This window comes from Lonchura striata, chromosome 3 (assembly GCF_050655825.1).
Source record: "Lonchura striata isolate lonStrDom1 chromosome 3, ASM5065582v1, whole genome shotgun sequence".
Lineage (NCBI taxonomy): Eukaryota > Metazoa > Chordata > Aves > Passeriformes > Estrildidae > Lonchura > Lonchura striata.
In genome coordinates this window covers 62,293,399-62,319,167 of record NC_140705.1, presented here as the reverse complement: position 1 = coordinate 62,319,167, position 25,769 = coordinate 62,293,399, and the positions used below count along the sequence as shown (strand labels likewise).

At 36.4% G+C, this 25,769-nt stretch overlaps 1 long non-coding RNA gene across 1 annotated transcript in view; it reads left to right on the top strand.

Annotated features, from left to right (window-relative positions):
- LOC146767921 (uncharacterized) overlaps positions 1-25,769 on the top strand; it is a 137,811-nt gene that overhangs the window by 88,155 nt on the left and 23,887 nt on the right. The window contains exon 3 of the long non-coding RNA XR_014953796.1: positions 15,086-25,769. This exon is cut by the window's right edge and continues 23,887 nt beyond it. This is a non-coding gene — a long non-coding RNA (uncharacterized LOC146767921). The remainder of the gene's footprint in view (positions 1-15,085) is intronic.

Genomic DNA, 25,769 nt, shown 5'->3' with positions numbered 1-25,769 from the left:
GAGATGTTGGTAAGTAGGGAGGAATTTCACCTCTTGCTGTTCCAGAGAATGTCAAGGTACTATGTATCTCAAAATTAGTTCAGTCCCACCTACATTTAGAAACAATTTACACTGTATTTTATAGAAAAGTCACTTAAAATCTTTTAGTTACAGCTATTACTACTGAATTCACAGAACATATGTTTTAGGGTGAATCAAAAATGGCAGTATGTCAAACCACCTAATAAACAGATACATTTTAAGATAGTGAAGAAAAATGAATTCTATTTTCTTATGACCAATTAAACCTTGAAACTGTCACAAGCTATGAGGTTGTCACCTCCACTCTTTCTACTGCTTTGGAAGTTTTGTGAGCTTAGGCATATTTTTAACAAATACCTTATGCACCTCAGTTTCCCTAATTATTACTGTCTTTCCTGACTGCAAAGGGAAAACCACATGAAGGAAAATAATGATAGATTCTGAGGAAAATGTCTGAAGTTCTCTGGGAAACTAACAGAAAAGTTCTGAATAGGAAATTGCCTCTGCCAGGAATCAAATTGGTCAGCAAGTTTGACCTTTTTAGGCCCAAGCAGGACATTAAAACTTTTCAGATGCTGGTTCAAGGGAAGAAGGGAGGTGAAATGCGCTGTCAGTGGCTGCACAGGGGGGAGATGGTGACTGACTCCAAGGCATACATAAGCAAGCTGGAACAAAGCAAAGTTTCACCTACTCCCACCTAACCTGAAGGTGGAAGTAGCAGGAAAAAGCTGAATTTACTGAGGCTGAGACTGAAAGATGAAAGCTGAGGTAAGGGTCTTTTGTTTGTTTAAGCCTAAGCCCTTTTCTCTGTGTTTGAGTGAATAACGCTTTGTTTTTGAGAAGCTGGCTTGGGGTCACTTCAATTCATCTGCTGTTGTAGGCTCTTGGAAGAAAAGGCATATTGATGACAAACACAGTTGGGTCTGTCAGTTGAGCATGAGTAGTAAATGAGAGATTGCCGCCAGGATTTCCAGTCTGAGAGTGGTAGGACCATATGGCTCTATCCACAAAAAGTTGAAGGTAACAAACCTCTTCTCAGGAAAGTGTTCTTGAGAGGTATGAAAAGGCAGTTCAGTACAGTTTATCTGTAGTTGCAACTAATCTTACAATTCTTTCAGTTTAATAAAGCAGAATATTCTTTACTGGAAATCCTTTCCTCTAATTTAAGCAAACTAAAAAAGAACAAACATTTACTTAAAAATGTGTAAAATGCTATCATCTTTGGTTTCCTGCCAACAGTTGATGTGCTCAACAAATGATCCAGAACTAGCACATCCCAGTTCAGTGCTTAAAAAGGAATATTTGGGAGATATGTTAGTGTGTGTGGTTTTGTTCTGAATAGCTGGGCTTCTGCTCACATGGTTTAAAAATATTTGAAGAACTGTAATTTTGAGTGGCCTTAAAAGATTAAATATTTATATTTATTTAAGGATATTGCCTTCCTTGCATTTTTTTTAAGCATGACCTATAAACACCTAGTAGCCAGTACTGATTGCATGCTCCCAGTGAATGGAATGCTCCTGAAATCAGAGACCTGCCCTGCAGGCAGGTGTGGGGGTGTAGCCCAGGAAAGTTTCAAATCACCTTTTTTAATGACTCAAGATAGATGTTCAAAATCACAAGTAGATCGCTCTTTATTTTGTGTGCGTGCCAGGCATTACAAAACCAAACAGCAAAATTGGTTTCAGTTTGCTTTAAAATTTGTGTTATTATTCATTGACTGCTGGAAGGCCACAGGCATTATGTGAAGGAAAGGGCAAGCTCTTCACCCCAGTGTTACTTTCATATTTGTAGTCAAAAGGGACTTCCTTTTTTGACTATTAAATATAAAGATTTTATCTTATTTTTCTAACTTTGGGTTATATAGTCTGTTTCACCAAATCTGGAAATGGACTGATGTTCTTTTCTTGATAAATGACCTGTAAGTAAATGTTTAAACTGGAACATACAGGGATAGAAATTAATATTTAATGTTATTGCAGATTCATCAGTGTATGTCTTCCTTCAAGACTGATATACCAGACAGCAGATTTTTCTCTCCTTTGAAGGGAGGAAGTGGGATGTAAGAAACAAGAATAATATTTTTCCACTGAAATAAGTGTCAGAGTTCATGATTAATGTTTAATCTGAAAAAATATTTAACTGCCTCACAAAGGGAATGTTCTATAGTCTGCCTAGAATTAATGTCCTACCACCTTTCCAGAGAGGAAGGCCCACAGATCTTGAAGTACAAATGATGCCATGGAATGGCAGTAAAAAGTAAGTAGTCCTGAGAATGACAAATCTACAAAATTAATTCTACAGGTATGTTTTGTGTTCATTTGTTTTCAAGTGCCATATGGTGGGAGCTCTAACAGAGGTTCTTGCTGCTGAAGCTCTTTTAAGGGCTATGGGTATAGATATATATTTTCAGAATCTCCACTATTACATGACTTGATAATGGAACACATCCTTCTGATCCACTTAATTTACTGAAATATTATCTTTCTCCATTCCTCAGTCAGGTTTGGCTGAATCATCAGATACCAAACCCAAGAATCACTGGGTTTGGTAGCTGATGATCAAGACAAACAGGTATTCCTAGGCTAATCCTTTACTGAATTAAAAGAGCCATAATGATGTCTTTTAATTGTTCACCTGGCTTAGTATGGGTATAGGATTTCAGCACCTTCTTCCAGACATTTCACTGCTGTTGATGTTTTCTTAATGTGGAGATTGCTCTGGAACCATCAGTGGCACCTGGCATAGTTCAAGTTGTGACCTGATGTCAGCTCCCAGACAAAGGGAGGTGGGGGAGATGTGCTGCCCAACATGTGTCTGACAATACATGTCTCTGACTTCCTGAAACTCTCTGTCAGGGAGAAAAAGACATTTTTCAAACTATAAATGTTGTTTTAGAATAAGGGTCTTGAAATGTCATACTCTAAAAATTTGCAACTAAATGCAAAATCTGTCATTGGAATTTTTTAAAGCATATAATAAGATATGTAAGAAAAGAACATTTGGAAAGTTAGGCCCCAACTTACTGCAAAAATTTTGTCTCATGTTCATCTCAAAGGACTGTGTAGGAACTGAAGAATCTCTATAGTATCTGTCTTTAGTAATCAAACAATTAACACATCTGCAGCGGGGAAATGGATGGTTTAGTCCTGATTTGAGAAGCTGAAACATTATTTAGACCCATAATTAGGACTGCATTCAGAATAAATGTACCTGTTATCACCTCAAATACAGGTAGACTTCCTTTTGGGCTCTCCAGATAAAATTCTTGAAGTGTTTAATCACTTGACCTTGCTTTAATTAGGAGTGAGGCATCTAATACCTTTGAACTTAAAGCTTTGAAGTCCTGGGTCACAATGTGTTTCTACTCTTTCTGTATCACTGATCTACATAACTGCTCATTTAATTTTTCCTCATACAGAGGAACCCCATGGTTGGTCCAGGGTTTTTGTCTAATCTCGTCTTTCTCCTGCTGGACTAGACAAAATCTATACAGTAGCTTTTTCCTCTTTTTTTTTCTGTTTGTTTCTTTATTTGTTTGGGAGTTCTTTTCAGTTAACCTAATTTTTGTGCAATTAAAAAATCCACAGCCAAATAACTAGTTGAAAAATTGCAGTTTCTCTTCCCCTTCACCTTTTTTTTTCAAATAACTTCAGGCTCTACTAATGATAGATTCTGCTATCATTGTCCTTTTCTGTTCTAGAACTAATTTAGAATAGCAAAAAAAGCATTTTGTTTGCACACCTCACTCTTAAATCCTCCTTGTGCTATATCTCGGTCACAGTGTGAGACTGTGATGAAATTAAACAGTGGAGGAAGATATTTTCTGTGCAGCACTTAGACTGCACAGATACCCAAGATAAACTCAAAATAGGGCTGTTTTTTTTTTTTTTTTTTTTTTTTTTTTGTTTTGTTTTTTTTTGTTTTGTTTTTTTTTGTGGTATTTGTGGTTTTGGTCCCTTAGCTGCAGTGCTAGAAGGTATCATTTGGGAAGCCACCTGCCCAGTCTTCCTCATTTTGCTTACGTCATGAGTTCAAATAGTGATCCCTAGACAATTCGACTTTCCCAACAGACCACCCTGTAGTCAGCTCTTGTGCTTTCTTGGCTGCCCGGAAAGGTCACAAAAATTTTCCTGAAAGTCTTCTTCCAGGCTTGGACACTTATCACAAATGTTTGAGAATCGGCTGTTAATTTGCTGTTTTTGAGTTGTATAACCATATTTTGGAACTCTGGAGGTATTGTTCTGCCCCAAGAGGAGCAGGGTCCTTTCTGAGTCCTGGAAGAAGGAAGAGTAAGTAGAATAAGGTGGAAAGTAGGAAATGAAATATAGATGGCAGTCCAATTTTAGCATTCTTTGAGGGGGTGGGAACTTTGCTGGGCCAACACCAGTTGGACAGCCATGCTGTGCTGTGCAGGATGACCAGCTGTGGAGAGGTTCAGCCTTGCTGCATATGGTGTCTCTTTACATCTACAGCAGCAAAACTTTCCAAGTTCTTTGGACAGAGTTTGTTATCCTTTTCTTAATACCTGGCAGAGCACATCTAGCATATCTAGAATGTTGTGTGTGCATGGCTGTGCTGTGGCCACTCATGCTGGAGCACAGGTTTCTCAAGCCTTGTGTAGAAGGCCCCGTAATGGCAGATGTGGCTTCCTCAAGATCTTTAACTTCCTGAGCACACTGGCTTCTGCAAAACTCCTGATACAGGTACTTGTTTCTGTCCTGAAGAATTGTTTTCTTCAAGTTAATTGAAATAGATCCAGGGGAAATTCTGTAACTATTCTAAATGCTTTAAAAAAATTTTTCATAAATTTCTTTTCTGTTACTACTTTTCTGTATTCCTATGAAGATCATTAACTCTGTCATTGCAATATAGTAATAAAACTGTAATAATTCTGCTATTTGAGAACAGAGGCCTTCACAAATTTAGAAAAATAATTATGTAAAGTTATTCAGTTATTGTATAGGCTGGTGATCAAAAATAATTTCCTTAAACACTTTAATAGATTCTCCATCTTGGAGGGAAATAAATTTCCGTTGTCAGTATGATGGCAAAAAAATTTCTGATTCCTCTTTACCAAATAAAGAAATGATTAATTAGAGCACATGAGAACTTAAAAATCAAGTTATTTCTTAAGTTATCACATCTTTTTGTGGTGTTTTGTGGGAATGAAGAGACATACCAGTTAAAATATGAACAGTTACTTCCACTGATGGCATCAAAATGGGTGCATGTTGACTTTTCTGCTGTCTTTCCCCAGTTGCTTTCAATTGTGTTTTCCATTGGATACCTCTGACAATTTCACTGTTCTATTTGTGGTACTTCAAGATAGAGAAAGGATGATCCATTAGATAATTTCAGCCCTTGAATGATTGTAGTTTTCTGGTGGTTGAAGTAGGGTTAATTAAAAAACTACATATTTCTGTAGGGTGCTAAAGTGCATGATTGTTTAAAGGGACTTATGGGAGAGGTGGACTTCAAAGTAACACTTTGTTCAGAGAAGGAAAATCTGACAGATCCTATCAGAATGTAGGGCTTGTGGCTTAAAGTCAGCTGAATGGATATGTCCCTATTGTGGGACACAAATGAGGGGGCAAAGCCTCTTCCTCCCTCAAGGGTGGGGAAAGTGAAGGTTCTTTTTTTTTCCCTTGAATTTTGAAAGACTATTTCTTTATACTAAATTATTTGAACATTTAAAATATTCTGAGCAGTGTTTTTTTTCCCTTCTTTTTTCATTCTCACTTGCCTGCTCCATATATCTGCCCAGCTGTGCTCATAAATATGATAAGGTATTTTAACAGTCATCAGTGAATTATTTACTTCTAGTTTGATCTAAGACATAGTTGCAGAAAGTAATCACAGCTTCACATTTTGGTGCATAGTGTCATATTTCCTTATAGGTTTTGATACATCATTGACTTAGTTTCATATCTAATTTCTGTGGTTTATAAACTAATTGTCTATTTCTTGGCATGGAGCAGATAATATTTAAAAAATCTTCTTTTGACATAAGCTGTAGTGTGATACTTTGTGTCTTGATGGAGTTATGATGACAGAGCTACACTCATGCTAATTTACAAACTTTCTGGTTGGACATGGTGTGTTTTGGAGATGCTCCCTCTGCTTGAACATTCTCATTTGAAGAGATACCTAGTCTACCACTGATCAAAAAGTATTGTTCTTGGGTATTCCCTACTGAAAAGATCCAGAAATGTGGAGAAAAAATGGGTAATTTCCATTCAGTATACAAAATACCTATGTTTCCTTTTCTTCCCCTCTTGATTTCATGTACATTGGAAAAGGTGTCAGGGAAAAAAAAAAAAAAAAAAAAGCCCTCATCCCCCCCCCCCCCAAAATCTTTACAAAACCTTGATACCTTCATAAAAGACCAACGTTAACTTTAGACTGAAATTGTTTTTCTGAACTTCAGCCTAGAATAGATAAGTAAAAATGAGTTATTAGATGTTTTTATCACTGAAGATATCAATTTAGGACAGAAGTACTAACCTAATTTTTGCTAGAAAAAATATGAATGTCTGCATAGCAATCTGCTTGCAAAGTGTTTTCAGAGTGAGCAGGAGAATTTTAAATAAAGGAAATGAATGCTCCCATTTATTAGGAATCATCGAAACCTCTTTTTGCTGTTGCACTTGCCAGAAAATTTCACCAATAAACATTTCAGCAACAAGTGCACGCATTTTCATGACCTTTGACATGACCCAATGTTTTATGATGTTCAGTTGAAGTTACAAATCCCTATCCATATTTTCACAAATATCTGCTATTGGGAACCTTATCAGGGAAAAATAAAATTTTTCCTGTTCATTATTTGATTAGACTGAGATAGTCTTCAAAGATTTAGTTCCCACAGATGTTCTGCATTTTCACTTTATTAGAATGTGATAGCCCAGGTTAATTGAAGTAAATGAAGTTAAAGCAATATACACACAGTTGTCTTTTTAATTTCTTTCCTGCATTTTTAAAAACATGTTTGTTCATGTTCATCCTACCATCAGCAGTCATAATGTATATGGTGTTCAACAGTTTTCCACATTGATTCCCTACACATTAGTGCTGTGACATGGGACTGCAAGGAAATGTAAGTTTTGTTGTAGTGGGTATGTGCATACACACAACCATTAATTGTTTTGGAGTCTTCATATAGAAGCTTGAGTCATCACCAGAGGACATTTTCTGTGGTGCTGTCTAACTCCTGCTGAGTGCCAGTCCCACTTCTGAAAAATGATAAGTAATGTTATTACACAATCTTAAATATGTGAAATAAAGATGCCATCACCCATAGCTCATCTTGCAGTCTTGCAGTGCTGTGGCTTTCTGTCTTCAGCTATGTTAATCTATGTCAATTTTGTTACTACATGCACAATTCACTGATATAAGATTACTAAAATACAAAGCAAAATCTTCCTTCTTGTCTAGGAGATCTCAAAGTCTCTGCATGAAACACTATTCACACATTTCCATAAACATTTTATTTTTGAAATTAAATGGATTTCAACACATAGCCACGTAGATGCACCTTCATCTTCACTTGTCTTTCTATGAATGCTGAAAGCAATAATCTTAAGATCCTTTTTGTATCAGTCTTGGCACATGCTTTAGGGAAGGGACATTGCATCTTTTACTCTGGAAGCAAAAGAACCTTTCAGAAGCCTGTGAACAAGTATTAATCTTTCCATTTTTGGCATGACAGTGTTCAGTTATGACTTTTTTGTTCTTTGCTGCAGTCAGCATAGAGCTAGACCTGACACAGGGAAAATCAAGCAAGTTCTTCAAACTTGGGAGAATCTTCTTTCAACTAAGATAATTCCATTCAGAAATTCACATAGGAAAACTGAGACACTCTCAAGTTTGCCATTTATGAAAGCTCCCAAAATGTCTTCCATATGTACTTCCTAGAGGGCTCTGCATAAACAGAAGCTGCACCTGCAGAGTGTAACCAAATCAGGCTTTGGGCTTTCCCTTGAGGGGATGAAAACCAGAAATTTATCAGTTCTTACTTTTTTAATAAATCTTTTCATAAATTGTAGTGAATTAAAAAGTAATTTCTATGACACTGAAAATGCATACTTCTTATAAATTTCGCATTTCTTTGCCTGTAGATAGGAATATAAACTTCTGTCAACACAATAATTCTTTAATAATTCTGTGTTAATTCTTTATTTTTTTTAAGGTGTTTACATTGACTACTTCAGATATTTCTCTTACTTAGATAGTATTTAAATAATCTGAAGTATTGATTTTGTGGGCTTACAGGAGTCATTTTCCCTGATACAGATGAATTATTGTGGAAATTGTGCAATCTGAAGCTGCCAATGTATGTGCAGTACCTTTAAAATTATACTTAAAATTAGGGATGATGCATTACTCTTCTTCCCCGAAGCTATCTGTCTATGTGTGATCTCAGGGACTTGAAAAATAATATTTTTCCTTTGGTATTACTTTTCCTGTGAAATAGAATAATTAAAATGCATGTGATAGATGACTGCATAAAGATTCAGGTCAAATGTAAATGTGTTGAGTGTCACTGTAACTTTCTGAGGACTAACAATGTAAGGAAGAAGTAAAATTTCTTAGGCTTCACTATGAAGGCTACTGGTCTCATTTCACTTATGACACAGAAAGCTACTGATTTTTTAATTACTTTATATCCAGTTTAGTAGAAGTTTACTAATTGATAGCTCCTAAATCTTGTAGTCTGTGAAAACCAGGCACTGCATGGTTATACAGCTGGTTCATTATCTACGTATAGCACACACATTTTTCCTCAGGTACTGAGAAGCAGTAGTTATCAAGAGATCTGTTTGTAGTGATTGAAATGTAGAAAAAAAATGAGCCCAAAATGCCATTAATGAAGCCATACTCTTCAACTGAAAAATATCTCTCTGTTTTCCCTTTCATGAATTCATTTTTTCTCTCCTTTGCTGCACTGTCTCTGTTTGTGCAATGTTCAGTATCCATAATGAGTTGTTAATGAGCTGTCGATTATGAATGCAATTTATAGACAAGAGAGATTGAGGACTTGAGGTGCTCTTTCAAAACAAATAATTCTGTATCTTAGTTTGCTTTCATTTAAAAATATCCACTCTTTCTGTTACAGTATCTTTTATACTAAAATTTTAATCTGAGTAACTCTGAATGTAGTTGCACATTTAATGAGTTTCCTTTAATGATATATTGACTATATCCTGAATGTTGCAATGAACAAAGAATACAGTATAATGAAAACTCTTTGTTATATCATGAGCAGACTCAAAGAATTATGGTCATTAAGCTGTGATCCTGAACCTATGAATTTAATGGAAAATTTGCTGTCAAATTCAGTATGAACAGAACCAGAACCTAATTTCTGAAAGGCATTCAGAAATATGGTCCTTAATAACAGTTTTGTAATACATCATATTAAAAAACAAAGAGAATTAGTTGCAAGCAACCTAATTACACTGGAGGATGAATTGGCTAATGCTCTGTACATACAACAAGGACTCCCCTATGCACAAAACTTGAAATGATTTGCATATTCTGGGTTTGTTTTTCACCTTTAAAGCCAGGAAGGCTGAGGCACAGACTCTAAAATAAAAGTCAAGTTTATATAAACATCATCAGAAATGAACCCAGATATCTAAGCTGTTAACCCATATAATCATGTTTGAACACAGCAGCAAACCCCAGTATAAGAATGGGCATCAGGTGGTCTGTGCACTCATCAGGCAAATGAGGTCTAGTCACTCCATTACCATTAATTACAGTTTTAGTGATCTGAAATTGAAGCAGCTCATGAAATAGAATTTCTCATGAAAAACTAGTTCATAGACAGATTACCTTTAATGAACCCTGAGATTTTGTGAGCTTTGTTCCTTCTCCAAGTAAAGGAATTCCAGGATGACCTTTGCCACCATTAGAGAATTTAATATTTATTAGAGGTTTTATGGAGCTGCTTTAGAGAAATCAGTTACTGGTGGTTAGCAGAGAAGATGCTGAGGTCCTAACTTGGTTAGTTAAAGAATGAGAGTTAGCCCTCCAAACATTCAAAGTAGTCAAATTCCAAATGAGTTATATTTTATCTATTTATTTTATTTTGATTGATACCTGTCTCCTGAGTCAAATATTGCTTGTGCACAGTAATTTTGCAGATCTGCAGAACTAGAGAATTTAGTTTTGTTGTTGCTGTTGTTGTTTTCTAATGTCCATAATTCATCCATGCTGAAGTGTTGGAAAATCCTGGTATTTTATCTCCAGTCAGAATCAACATCTGACAAGAACCAAGGGTATGAAGCCTTTCAAATATTTGCTCTGAGAAATGCAGCTGTGATGCTATACCTACAGCCCTGCATTGCTCTTCTGAAACCTGACAGGAAATAAAAAGTAAAAAAAAGAGAAAAGAAGCTGTTTAAAATCATATGACAGGTTATTATTTTGTTTAATGTGAAATGTTCATATGACAAGCTTATTGAGCTTGATTTGTGTACCGAAGCCTTCTGCAAATCTACAGTCTATCTGATTTCCCTTCCCCCCTCTTCTTCGCTCCCCGCTCTGCCACTAGCACTGACATCAACCATTGTGCCATATGAGGGAAAAAAAAAGGGTACCTGGAGTATTCAAGTGATTTAACCAGTTTGATTTATGTTAATGGTACAGAAGAGAATATTTTTTGGTCCTCAAAAACATAACAGGCAATTGATGTGCCATATTGCAGTATGGTTTTAGCTATCAACATGTCAAGATTTAGTTTTGCTGTTAACATTTTACGATTTAGAAGGCTATAAGAATATGTGCAGTGTAGCAACAACTCAGGCATCATTCCCCCAGCTATATTTATTGGGCTTTCATTTTTCCCTTTTATAGAGAAATTGAAAAAGAAAAAGGAAGGGAAAAAAAGCTGACATTTTCTGTCTTTCATTTTCTTCAGCCTGTCAGGTTGTGAGAATCGGGAGAAAGAAAACTGAGTACTAATGGTTTGTTTTCACACCAAAGTAGATTCAGGGCATAAGAATTCAAATGTGGAGTTTGTTGATTTTTGCTAAACTAAAGATAACCTGTACATAAACTGTAGTTTCATTGCATCTACCCCCTCTATTTATCCCCATATAGCTGCATGTTTAACATGCTGTGGAGATGCTGATATATATAAGCCAATTGTCTGAAAATCTGGAAGTACTGTGTGCAATGTACATGGCCATAGAAACATTTATTTTCCTTCTAGACCTTCATTTCCTTCTACTTTTGCTGTGGAAAATCAATAAAATGTACTTCTTGGTGTTTAAGTGGGAAACTGATTTTTTCATACTAGGAGAATGTCACAGTGGCTGGAGCTGCTAAAATAAGATCTAAATTCCTCTTTAGTGGGTATTTTACTTCCCCCAGGTTTTAAATTGATGATAACTGGATAAAAATTTTTGCTGACCGTTTAGAACTAGCACTAAAAAGTAAATGGGACACATAAAAAACTTACCTATTGAAATTTCCATGCCTAAACTTCCAAATTAAAAGTGTAACTTGAAATATAGGTGATAGGAGACTGTACAAATTTTATAAGTTTTCAAACTTCTTTCAATATCCATTTCAAATTCTCAGACTCATTGCCAAGAAGGTATTGAAATTCTCTGTGATGATCTAATTAATACCTTTTATTTTCCCAGTTGCTCTGGGTAATGAAGAAATGCCTAGTATTTGGGAATTTCCCCAAGAAATTTGTTTTCCTAACGTGTATATTCCCACTAGATGTTGTTTTATCAGGGTGTGGGAACTCAAAATGTCTCTCAGACATTTTTAGAGGTTCCAGGCCTTGGTCAGAGTATTGTAGGTGCGGTGTAGTCACTCGCATACAGATGGATATCTTCTCTTGGAGTTGAATTTTTGGCAACTTTATTACCGAGCCACAAAAGAACAAAAAGATAAGACTCTTGCAAAACTTTTGCTTTTAACAAGGACAAAATTACAGCCAGCTCTTCATGTCAACAGCATGAAAAATAACATACATGATTATTTGTGCCTCATCTGTTTCATAGTAAGCACAATATACTGGAAAATACTTAAAATGCTTTTTAAAATTATTTTATTAGCTTCTGTCTTAAAAATTCATAAGCAATTTAACATTTTCAAACATAACAGCTAGCATTTTACAGCCTCAAAGTTTTTTTCATAGCTTCCACTTTTGATATTCCAGAGCTTAGCCTGGCATGGATTTATCTACTACTTACTTTCCTATGACTGCCTTAAATTGCCTTTGGTGTGAGAGGACAGATCTTGCTTCAAACACTGATGATTGTTGTGTCACATATCTTTTGTGAGAAAATCTAGGGCCTGGAGGTATTGCCTACAAGAGATCAGGGCAAGCTCATGTGAATCCCTTCACAATCTTTATCTTTCCCTTTTAATGTGAGCTGTTGTGCAGCTGAGCTTCTTTGATGAATTACTAAGAAATCAGGAAAAGATACAGAAGTCTGTTCTTACATACATGCAAAAAAATGTGCGGCAATTATTGGATCTTTGGTCTCTGGCCAAATTTAAACTGTGGAACCCCAGAAAGCTTTCCAGTTCCAGAGGCATGGCATCCAAATTAATGGGACTTTGATGTGTGCTACTTCTTCACTACTGTTTTCCCATTCTGTGATTTTGGTAGAAGTCAAAAAGCATGGGCCGGAGGAATGGCCAGGAGAAAACAACTGTCAGATACTACCAGAGAACAGTTGTTCCCTAGGTCTTAATCCTCCACAGGTTTTACCTGCTGAGGATATTGCAAAGATGAATTATTTACCTTTGAGCTCTACTGTGGTAAAGCAATATCACAAAGAATTCTATCAAGAAATAAATATTTTTCTGCTCAGTGAAGAGACTATGGAATAAATAAGGTCGGAACTACACAATAAACAGGAAGATAAAAAGAAATATTGATTAGTTGCTCATGAAGAGAGAGTTAGTAATCTTGTGCATTGTGTTGAAAAATACTGGGTAATTACCTAATTAAAGATTGTATCAATGATACACATAAACAGCACAGTCGAGTGAATCATGAACAGGTAAAATTCTGATGTCAAAGCAGATAAGTATGAAAATGCTATAAACTCTGTGAGGATTTTGCTATTGACATTGATTTTGTATGGAAGATGTTCAGCTCCCACAGTGATGGACTTTGATTTAGTATGTAAAGTAGAAGGAAATTTCAGCATTTTTTAATATTTAACTTGCCACCCTTAAAGTTCTTTGAACATACTAGTATCTATTAAATGCAGAAGAGTGTACGCAATCTTTTATTTAAAAAATAATTTGTATGGGGAAAGATAAAGTAGGCCATGCAGATCTTTTTAATAAAATATCTAATGCCAGCAAACTTTTTTTTAAGAAGATTGACTTTCCTTCAGAAAACTGGAGCTTTGTAGTTATTTAACATTCAGGTTTACTGTAGAGAAACTGATTTACCTTGCCTCCATCTGTATTTAAAGAAGGAAATTGTACAGTGATAAAATAATCTGTTCCACACTTTTCAACTGAGAAGGCATGCTTAGGTTTGAAAGGCAAGAATTTTAGTTGGCCGATAATTTTTTGAGTATATGTTGTGATAAGTAAAGCTTTTCATAATGCTTTTCTTTTAATTAAAAAAAAAACCCTACAGAATGATTAAAATATGTCAGTCAAAATGGAGTTAAGAAAAAGTCTGAATGGACCTAGATGACATAATTGAGGTTGCAATCATGTTATAGTGTCTTCTGAATATAATAAAAATAATAAAAAAAGGCACATACAGTAATTTCAGGACGTCCTTATTAACAAAATATGTTATTCAGTATGGAAATATGATCGTATGTTTTGACTTTATGCATGAGGTTTGGTACCTCTGGGTATTCCTTAGGGAGCTAAAGCATCTGATTTCTTCATTTGCAAGCCAGAAACTTGACAGCCACAGATGCAAAGTAGTCCAGCTTAAGGTGTGAAAGCTGTTCTGTGAAGCCAGAATCCAGGCAATTAAGCAGGTTTCCCTGCTCCCCAGGTAGGCTGATATTTAGCTAAATTGTCAGTACTGAATTTGCTGCTCTAGGAGGAAAGGTAGACTGTGATAGACAGAAGACTGGAAACATTTTTTGAGAAAAAAGATAAGACAAGCACCTAGGAACTGAGATTGCGTATCGTAATAAATGCATTTTTGCCTTTGGTTCCTCAGTATTTTTATCAAGATCTTTAGAAGTACACTGCACAGTTAACACAAACAGGCCAGAGTGCAAACTCTCAGTGTATCACATAAAACAGAATCTAAGCTGATGTTGTTCCTGAGTTATAATATTGTTTAGCCAGAGATGCATGAGTAGTGCAGGGCAAACCAGTCTGCCTTAACCCACCTCCATATCACTCCTGCTTAATAAACAAATGATTGCTCAGGTTAGTGGGTGCTTTGACAATGGATTAATTTGTGTAAGAGCTACATGCATAACTTCTGATTTTTGTAATGTTTGCTTTAAAAGTGTGTTAGGATTTTGTGACAGGAGCATTGAAAAGTTGCCATCAATATGAATCAGAATTTTCTGACAGCTCTCCACACACGCTAAGGGGTTCCCAAACCTTTCTGCCTGCCTTTGGTGCTGGGTCTGGATGTGTACTTTGAATATGTTCCTCTCCACTCTGACGTACAAGAGAATGGTCTAATGAAAAGTCTGGTGGTGTAATGTCAATATAGAACAGATGTAGTGTGTGGAATACCACTAATGAACTTAAGGCCTTGATTTTCTGTCCAACTTAAACCTTTCCACCTACATTGCAGATGTAACATTACACCTCATAACTTAGACCTACGGTTGAGGGCACAACTGTTCCTTCTGATCTCCTGAAGTCTTGGTGTCTGTGAATTAATGCACTGCCTTGTGAAAGGACTGCGTGCTGGGGTTTAAGAGAAGGGCTACCCTACATGCAGTGTCATCTACTGGTGGGAGCCCAAGTCTTGGACTGTATGACAGGTGAATAGTGAACTTAGCAGCACACAGGCACAAAACTGGGAGTGGGAAGGGGAACACATATCCTGACCTCAACAAATCATGTAATTCCTTACTTATTCCAGCCTCCTCCTGCCAGTGTGGTGCTTGGGTTCCTGAAAAGAAACACTATGAAGGTTCTGTGCTACACCTACTAACATCATTCCCAGTGACATCCATAATGGGAGAGAAAATGAAGTTAAGAGATTTCAAGTGATTCACTGCAGGACAGGTGAGCGGTATGCATTTAGTTATCTGCCTGGTTTAGGTGCCATCAAGCAGTAAGGCAAATGCAGGGCTCCCAACACTAGAGGTTAAAAAACTCTGAAGTTGGAAAGGTTAAGTACCATGTTTTCACCTGGCAGGTTTTTGAGTAATATTAAAACCCACATCCAATAAAAACAAAGAGCAAAACCTTAAAAATAAGTATCAGAAAATAAATAAATAAACTGATTAGCTGTATGATATAGTAGATAGAACATAATCTAATCCTATTTATATATCCTATGTATATATCTAGAGTCTACCCAGAAACCTTCTCCAAAACTGCCTGAGTCAATTCAGCCATGCAGGTGTCTATTGACAAGCCCATTCAGTTTCAAAAGAGATGAGATAATATTTTTAGATGTTAAGAGAGGTTTGTTATCTGAATAGAAATGGATCATTTAGCAAAGCACCTTCATCATTTTTATTTCAGTTTCTTTTTGAAGAGCACCATAGTGGGTCAGAACTAGCATATATTTTTGTTGTTAGATTAAGGAGTTCATTTATCTGAAGGATTTTAGAGCATAGTTTACTGCATCTAAGATTGTTTTTGTCATTTATTTTACAATATCTCTTCCTTTCAACCATATCTAACAAAGCTTCTGCTCTCTTACCCATACAGAGTATTATTTTCTGGATATTGTTTCTGATATAGGATAAGGCAACCTGTAGACTGGCTTTCAAACAAGCTTTATTTCTCTGCTGGGAATTCAATAGGGAAGACAAAAACCTAATGGTTGTCACTGACAGTTAACCCACAAACAACTGTGCTCTCTTCATGAGCAGTATTTGCTATATGAAGTTCACTAGACATTTGAAAGTATGTAACTTACATAATCTTTAAATCATTTTCCAGCTATGATGAGTGAGGCCTGTGGTGATAGGATTTATTACAGTGGTTGATTCCTTATTATGAAAGAAAATGCAATATGAGTCTGGAAAAAAGTTAGACAAATCTCTTGCAGTTTGCTACTTACAAATTTTGTTTCCTAGAGTGAAACCTTTGGTACTGGGGCTCAGTGTAAATATGCACCATGAGGAACAATAACCGTGGTGACTCACACTTATCCAAAAAGGCTACATCATCATGTCCTAGTGTAAGATTTGAATAAGAACAATCAAGCAACAAAGTAGTTGTTGTAGTAGAAAAGCCTGCAATTCGTGATTAATAAGAAATAGGTTTAATAGCAAAATCTGAACTGCTGGAAACCTACAATAGCCCTTTGGAGAGTTTAAAGTGGCATTGTTCCTCATAGCTCTCTGCCCTTGCTGTAAGCCATCTGAGGTAGTGCTAGTTTAACTTTTCTGTTGCTTGACATTTTATTTTAATTGTGTTGGATCTGTGTGTTGGACTGAATTCTGACATTAAGGGCCTCACCACCCCCCTCTTTTGATTGCTTCTTTTTAAAGCAAGAGGAATAAAATTAATTGCTTCTGATCTACCACAATGGTAATTGCATAGTCCCAGGTGGGACCTGACCAAGGATGAACTGCTGCTTTGGCTTTGTGGCGGAAGGCACTAGACAGGGATAATAGAGAAGTACGTCTGTTTCAGTGGGCTGGTTGTTTCCTGCAGCAGAGAATGATAGAAGTCTTTTGCTGTACAATTACACTGTGGCATTTGCAGGTTGCAATAGCATCCTGCAAAGACTGGGAAGAAAAAAAATTTCCATGGTTGTATGTCTCACTTTGCTAAGCGTGTTTGTGAAAACTGCTGGCCTGCTGCCTCTTTGCTCCTTGAATCTTCATTAGAACATACACTGATATAACAAACATAGCAAAATCATTAAAAACAGCTTGTACACTGCATGGCCTTAGAAGAGAAAAAGAAGCAGCAATAGAAAACAGGGCTAGGAATAGTTAGGAAATGCTAGCACTGCAAAGGAGCTAGAATCATTCCATTTAGATGTAGTTGCCTATTCATTACTTCTTTAAGAATCTTAAACAGGAAAGCCAATAAAAGCATGAATGTTTTTCTATATTAAAAATAAACACATTATACCTTCAATTATTTCTGTAGAGAAGACTAGAAAAGAAACTTTGACATTAAGTAAAAGTGTTTTGCAATTCCATATGTCACAAAAAAAAGAGGAAGAATTTTTCTGATCTTTAAAAAACTCCTAATGCTGTATTTTAAATTGAATAAAGCATTTATACAAGAAGATTGTTCAATGAATATTTAATGCATCACATTGAGTTAGGTCTCTGAAATCACGCTGATGACTTAGAAATGTTTAAGCTACTAAAGAATAATACATTTTATTTCTCTTTCTGATTTCTGTACATTCACAGTACAATTTTTGTATCAAGCAGTGTATTAATGAAATCAGGAAATATTTTTTTTCTTCTGAAGCTGATTTTCTAATATGGTTTATTGACATAAACAATCCAAACCTGTGACACTTGTCATTAAATTAAAAGAATGAACAACAAGGTTATCAGAAACATTGTCTTGAGTACAACAAAAACTGGAATAGTTTACTCATTCAGTTATATGAGTTTTTCAAAAAAGTTTTATGGAAAGAATATATAAGATGTAAATGATGGTGTGAAATTTCTTGTTGGCATATAGTCTTCAGAGAAAGAACAGCAAGACACAGATATCAAAATGCTTCTATAGCTGAACTGAGCCTTTACATGTCAAAAATGTTTGTGCTTTCAAATTCATGCCTTTTGAAGATCTTAGCATGGATTACCTAAGATCTATTAAATATATCAAGTTGAAGGCAAACTTTATGTTGGAAAGAACTTTTATGTTGGAAATATGCTGAAATTCCACAAAATCTTGAAATGCTTGTGTAAATGTGTCTGAGGCTCCACAGATTCCAGTCTCAGCCATCTAATACTGAAACTTATACAGATTCCTTCCCATGAGATTTTGGGAAATCTAATTAGATTTCTGTTTTAGGCAATTTCAAAGTGCACCTGAATAGTATATTAAAGATTTTTTCTGCAGAACAATACTAGAAATTTACTTAAAAAATAAAACCAGATTTTTGTATACATTAATTCTTGCTGGAGGTTGAGACTCCATGCAAGGTAGAAAACATTACTAAAACAAGTCTTATTGAATCTTATACTAGTTCTTTAAGGTGACAAATTTCACTCAATATATATTTTTATCTTTTGGAAGCTGCTTTTAAAATGTATATTGCTCTCATCCCATGGCATACAGTTATGACTTTAGAGTAATTGCAGCTTCAGTTAGCAAAGCAAATATACAAAAACCTGTCATCTAACAAACACCAGCCACTTTCTTAAAGTGTAGCTCTGGATATACCTCCCTTTTCACCTGATTACCAGGCCATCATAAAATCTTATGATGTAAGAAATGTCTGCAATACCCTTAATCTCTCCTTTACAGGCACTTTAGCTTTCAGGCAATTATACATACAGCATGAAATCAGTGGTCAAAATGCTTGTGTAGAGAGCTGACATTAACTTAGGTTTCTCTTGGTAATTTCACCTTTGCTATGACCAGTTCTGCCCCCTGGGTGCTGGGCTATACCTCAGTCCTCAGGTGCATCACCTTTGCTGGACCAGGTCACCTCTACTGGACTCAGTGGCCTTGGAAGTGTCTCCAACTGTTAGTGACCTCCTGCTCTTATGCCAGCAGCAGCTGCAATCTCTAAAGTGTCTGTCAGGCTGCCCACCTGGCTGCCAGAAGTAAAACACACTCCAAAAACATACATGGCAAGTTTAAAGAAATGTTGTGCAGAGATTCCTAAACAGCACACAGAACTCAGTGATAGCCAGAAATATCCAGCTACTTATTACCAAGGTTGAGTGCAGTTCAAGGAGTATACTGGGAACAAGCAGCTTTAAGAGTGGATGTGTCAGGATTTGCCAGCGATGCTCAGGGCAATCCCGATGCAAGCCGGTGTGAGAGCAGCAGGTCTCCCCGAGCGGCGCTGGCTTGGCTCTCGGCATTCCTAAGCAATGCCAGCCAGGAGGGAGCGGTGTCTGTGAGCGGGATGTCGCTATAGGACATGTGAAAGCACGACGCGAGCCACCTGCTATTTGCAAGGTAAAGAAGAAGGTTTATTCTCTGACACCGACCTTTATACTTTCCCAAAGGTGACATTGGATTGGAGAGTGAATGGGCCACCTCTCCAAGGACATTGGACAAACCACTAGTACATCAAGTTTCTCCACCCCCATAAAAGAATGTAAACAATATGTTGTTTGCAGAAATTGTGTGGGAAAGTTCTCCAACAGAATGTAAACTCAGAAGGCTTTAGAAAATCTTAAGAATCGGGGTGACAGTGGGATAGGAGGAGAGGCTGCACATTTGGTGGTGCATCCCTGCAGCGCTTTGGGAAGGTGGGTTGGTGTCAAACGCTGCTCAGTGCATCGTGCCTGGAAAGCCAGTCTGGGTCAGCGCCCTTGCTTCGGGCAGCGATGCGCAGAGCTGAGGTGCAGGGTTTGCTTGGAAAGCGCCGGCACTGCTGCTCTGCAGGTGCTGCCATACAGGGAGGCTTGTGGGCTTCTGCTGGTACACGTGAAGCTGAACATTCCAGGCTTACTCCTGACTTCCTCAGCACTGTTCAGCTGGGAGGAGAGGGAAGCTGCAGCATAAGCCATGCATGCCTTGCCTTCTTGGATGTAACTGCCATAAACAAATAAGAGGTGTGAAAAGCATGCACTATCTGCAGAAAATTATGACATGCTGTTGAGAAAATGGTAGGCCTTGTGAGTATTCTGTTTTTCAAAACAAAATCCTACTGACAAAAAAAAAATATTACAGATGCAGAAATGTGTATGAAATGAAATAATAATTGCTAGCATGGATTTATAATTTTATTATGAAATAATTTAAACTACCATTATCTTGTCTGAAAGACCTACTGCTCTCTATGATTTAGATACTCATATTTAGATTTTTTTACATGTTTTTTAAAATTTTCTTCATTACTGGAAGCATTTACATGATAACAGGATCTTTGCTTTTAAGAGTTCATCAGCGCCAGCCACTTAGTTCCCACTTGAAGCCATAATCTTCTGTTTATAATTTCATAATTGTTTGTAGCAGAGGTGATTAAAATATTTCAAACCTAGCATCATTTCGACTTCAGGTATGGAGCAAGCAACAGATGAGCACTTCAGAAACAAAGATGATATTTTCATGTAAATAGCCCAACTAGCACAAAGTAAGAGGAAGAAATGAGAATGCAAAACATGTCCAAATGCAATGTTTTTCACTGTTTTCTTTTTGACAGAAATTGCTCTTTGAAACACATGCTTTTCAGAACACACATCTTCCAGTAGAATATTTGTCTTATCTCTTATGAAATTTTTCTACTATATGAAATATTTTTAAATGCAAACCACAAAAAAAATTTTAATTAACTGGCAGAATAAACCCTCCTATGCATTAATTGGCAGAAAGTTCAGAACTCTTCCAGACAAATATTTGAATTTCATCTTTGCAGCAATTCAAGTCAGTGTGATGGTGGCATCAAGTGTATTCAGATATTCTAACAGGAGGCACTGAATTGAGGAGTTCACTCTTCACGTCTGTGCTCCTGCAAAGTCTCTACAGCAGGGCCTGGGGGCTCGTCCAGCTCCCTCTGCAGACCCTGAGCCCGGGCTACTCGCTGGTGCTTACTGTGAGCATCTCCTGGTGTGACAGCTTTCACACCATGTAAGCAGATCATGCTTGGAAATTCAGTGCATCTAGGATCTGTCAGATGTGTAAGACAACAAATTTGGGGTGACTTCTTCCTAAACGTGCCCCCTCTTCAGTTGTCAAACTGCAATGCAAAAGACTGATGTAATTTTATATGCTGTTTAAGTTGCTGAATGCCCAGAAAATTCATTTCCCTCCCTCTCACAAACCCCAAAGGAACTTGTAATCCAATGATAAGTGGTTATCTCTCAGAAACATTAAGTACAGAGATATGTGCCACTCTTTTATGCACATAATAATTCATTAAATTCACAAGAAGATGTACTGATTCTGCCATTTTATTATTTAAAAAGAAATATTTAAAAAATTGAGATATTATGGTTTTGCTTCTCAGCCATTGTTGTTTTGCTACATATTTTAATTCCATGAGAAGAACAGGACTGTGAGAATGAAACATTTCTCTGGGAAACTATATGCGCTCAACCTTATATTTGGATAATGCTGGAAAATTCTTTTTAGAAAAACCCTGCCAAAGATCAACTCTGAGAGACAAGTAAGTAATGGGAACTTTTTGTTACACTCTTTGCCCGATGGCTCTTTGTTTAAAGGATGAGAGAAGAGTTCATTAGTCACTCAGAGGCAAGATATCTGAAGGTACCACAATAAAACAAGCTTCTCATGGCTGGTCCCAAGTCATGGCAGGGCCTCTTGAATACCAAGTTTGTCAGATCCAAGTTCCCTGTAAAATGTAAGCCCTGGTGCCTAAAGGCACCATTCACAGGAACAAATGACTTCAGCAATCAGCTGTCTCAGAGGGTAAAAAAGACCTAAGAGGGAGGAAAAGAATGACCCTCAGTATCATGGATGAGGGCAGTCCTTCATGTGTAAAATCCGAGGCTGAACAGGCTGTCCCCAGCACTGGCAGAGGGTAGGTGCCATTGCATCCCCCACGGTGCCCAATTTCTGACACACCCTCTGGGGACATGGCTTGAATCTCCTCTCTCCTCTCACTCCTAAATTCAGTCTCCTGGCAGCCTCTCTCCTGGTAAGTGTTCAAAAAACATGGCCACGGCACCTGATGACATGGTTTAGTGGTGAACAGGGTGGTGATGCTGTGTTTGTGGTTGGACTCGATGATCTTAAAAGTATTTTCTGATCTTAATGATTCTGTGATCTGTGTTGGATAATTCAGTGTTGGACAATGTTGCCTAAAACTGTAGATAGCCGACAAAATATACCTGGGTATATTTAGTATTAAATTCCTAAATCATTTATGCTTTCTTAACATAATTACTTATTCTAATAAGCTTTGCCTATATCAGTATGACTTTCCAGAATAAATTTTGTACTGGGAGAAGTTCCCAATTTCATGTTTTTTAGGAAATTCAAAAGAGGGAGCTAGAAGAATTTTCCTTAAAATATAAAAAATTTAAAATTAATTATTAAAGGAACAAAATTAAGGCAAAATGAAATAAATGAGTAAGGGTTCTTCATTCTAAATTTCAAAGATATTTTATGTTGTTTTATGTGAGTTGAGCTCCTGGAATGAGTCCAAAGTTGTTGCTAGTGGAAGCTACTGTTTAGCTTGGAAGTGTGTTCCAAATTTGGTCAGAATACTTTTTTTGCCCTCTGGGACATTTTTCAAAGGGTTAGGCAGAGAAGAAGAAGAAGTTGATTTGCCTATATTACAATAAGATGTCACTTCTGGAAATTGGACTCTTCAGAAGTTAAGGGAGGCAGAAAAGGGAGAAGATATTTTTTTTTTTTCACTGTCATTAATGAGAACAATACAGTAGTTGCTATGGCTTGAGATAAAGTTACCTAACTTAGATTGTAAATTTAGGGGGTAGAATATATTGGCTGAAGCTTTTTATGTAGAAATATAAAAATATGAAGCTGTTTTGGATCTCTATTTTTTTTTTTCTTTTTAAAATATGTAATAAAATTGATGTTAGGGTTTGCAGATATCATCATGCACTAATTAAATACATGTAGAATTTTAAAAGGATGGGCATGTAAGTCTTTTTAAATACTGGTGCATAAGCTAAGACTTTTCTTGCTTAAACAGTACCAGCTTATAAGGAAAAAAATGTGCTCTAATTTAGCTGGACAGATTTGCAAAGATCTTTGAAAGTGTGAAAAAAGGGATAAGAAGGAAATGTCTCCTTTACAATCTGTTTATGGCTTTGGGACTGTGCTTTATCTTGACAAATAAGATAAAGATCATTTGACAGGAATCCACTTATTCTTATCTTGCTAGCAACTTAAAAACTGAATTATTCATCCTCAGTGTGAAACTCTTGTTTTCTATTCTAAATTCAGCTGCATGGTTCACACCTAGTCTTCACAAAAATGTACCCAATGCAATAAAATAAATGTAGTGAAAATTACCTCTGTAAGAGCAACATTACCAAAAATTATAACTATTCCATCAATGAAAGTAATGAACTAATAAACTTACAAGAGTTACACAAATATTTCTCTAGTTTCTTCCTGTAACTTTTAGGTTTATGAAGGGGTGAGTGAACTCATGAGCTTTGCTAAATCATGCAGGAATTTTCCTCTATATGAGAAGTCTTTAAGTGAGTTCACTTGGGCCACAAGAAATTGCAAATGTGTTAACCTTGGCTGTGTCACTCAGGTATGTGAATAAGCATGATTTCTGACTGCCAATCCCAGACCTAAAAATTCCGTAGTACAGATGCCGTTGTACCACAAATTTTATTTTTCTAGAAAGGTTTGATGAAGATTAATATAAACTCTATTTGTGACAATGATACATTAATAAAGCAAATAAATAATACAAACCTTTATTATTTTAATAAAACCTGTGCTTTGCAAACACATCTTGTGCACTGTTTAGAGCTGATCCAAAATATGAGACCAGACAGTTTAAGAAGAGACCTTTCATGCTTCTTAGTAATTTTGAACCATGTAAAGTTTTTCCTGAAGAATTCATTTTCTCCTGCATACATTTTCTATTGCTGATTTATATATGTAATGTAATGTAATGTAATGTAATGTAATGTAATATAATATAATATAATATAATATAATATAATACCTATGTATATCTATATATAATATATAAGTTAAGCACTTGCATCTCTTTAATTAAAACCAGTTGTTTAACACAGGTAAGGTCAAATAAATCGAGTTAGGAGTCACTACTCTTCAATTTTAGTCACTACTGCTCAAAACTCAATTCCATGACATATTTGAATGTCTTCAGTTCACATTTCTCCCCAGTTTTTAATTTAATGGCACACCTTTGTTAATGTGTGCATCTGTGTGCAAAGCGAAGGTGAACAGTCCCAGCTCAGGAGGGGTGGGGTGTGATCTGGGGAGTTGTGAGCAGCTGAGGAGGGATTGTCATGGGCACTGCATTTGAGCAGGAAAGTGGTGGCTTTCTTTCACAGGACAATAGAAAGGAAGCTGATAACAATGGTGTGCTATAAAAAGCAAAGGAACATTCTTCTCTGTCAAACAGCTGCACCTCTCTGGTAGTCCTGCTGCTGCTACGCTGGCTGGCAACCACTCTGTGTTTGAACTCTGCTGTTACTGAATTTCACTTAAAACTGAAAACCACACAAAGGAAGCGGGCACAGAGAACACCAAAAAGAAACAAGATGTTCATTTCCTTGCTGCTTTTGTTTTAGGGATTTTCTTTGTGTCATTGGAAAATAATGATCAAAGTGTGGCGGTGAGGGTTATCTGCTGTCTGGGCCAATTTTACCTCATTAAAGAAGACAAGAATTATGGCAAATTCTTCCAGAAATTCAGAGCAGCCATTCAAAAGCAAAAGTCACACTGGGATGCAAAATTCCTCCAGTTCCTGCTTCAGTCCATTAAAAAAAATATGTATTTGAAGCCTGGGGGAAGAATATAATTTAAGGGAGATTTTTCTCTTACGCAATGAACCCAACAAGGCCTTATGTATGCTGCAGCAAACTGCAGTACCTGCAGGGTGCTCATCTAGCATGAAAGTCTTCTATTATCTCATTCTTTACATGAATGAAATGTGAATATAGTTACTTCTTTCTCAAAAACCATTACACTGATTGGATTGTGTCTGGAAGCAACAGAATGGGTTTTTCCACACAATTATTTTCAACAGATTGAAAATGTATGGCTCTCCTTGTAGGTGCTGATGGAAGGTATTCTGGAGTTTCAAAGAGTGTGTGAAAAACAGTAGCTCCAGTAACCTGTAACAATGTTCTAACTAGAGAGAAAAAAAAAGAAAATTTTAAAAGTTCTTAAAAATACATATACTTTGACTGTGGAGTTTTCTTTGGAACTCAGTGGCCTTTATTGCTTCAAGTTATTGCTATTGATTGTAATTAGATCATAAGCTTCACAAATATTCATTCATAATAAAATAAATGACTTGTGATAAAATTAAGCAGCTTGTGGTATTATTATTGAGAGTTTTCATTTTTATGAAATCTAAATGATAGAGTAGTTGCAGAGGGACTACCAGATACATTTTCTTGGAACTGCTGGCTATATTCACATCATATAAAACTGTTCTGAGAAATCCACATTCTAAATAAAGGACTGTAGGCAAGTTTTTAGCTAAACAGTATGTTTCACATTATCTGAGGACATGTGTGTGTCCTTGTGTCTGTGTTTGTGTGCATGTATGCCTATATGCATAACTAGATGTGAATAAATATATTCATGTATTTCCCGAAAGCTTTAAAACTGGTGGAAAATTGAAGAAGTAGAAGAAAACTTAGTTTGGCTGAAAGCTTCTCAATCCCTTTTTCTGCCTCCTTATTAATCATATCAATATTTTAATTATATCTCCTCTATTTCTTCCTTTGGATTTTCTAAAACCTATTTTCTAATTCAGTCCAGCAGCTCATCTTTTAATG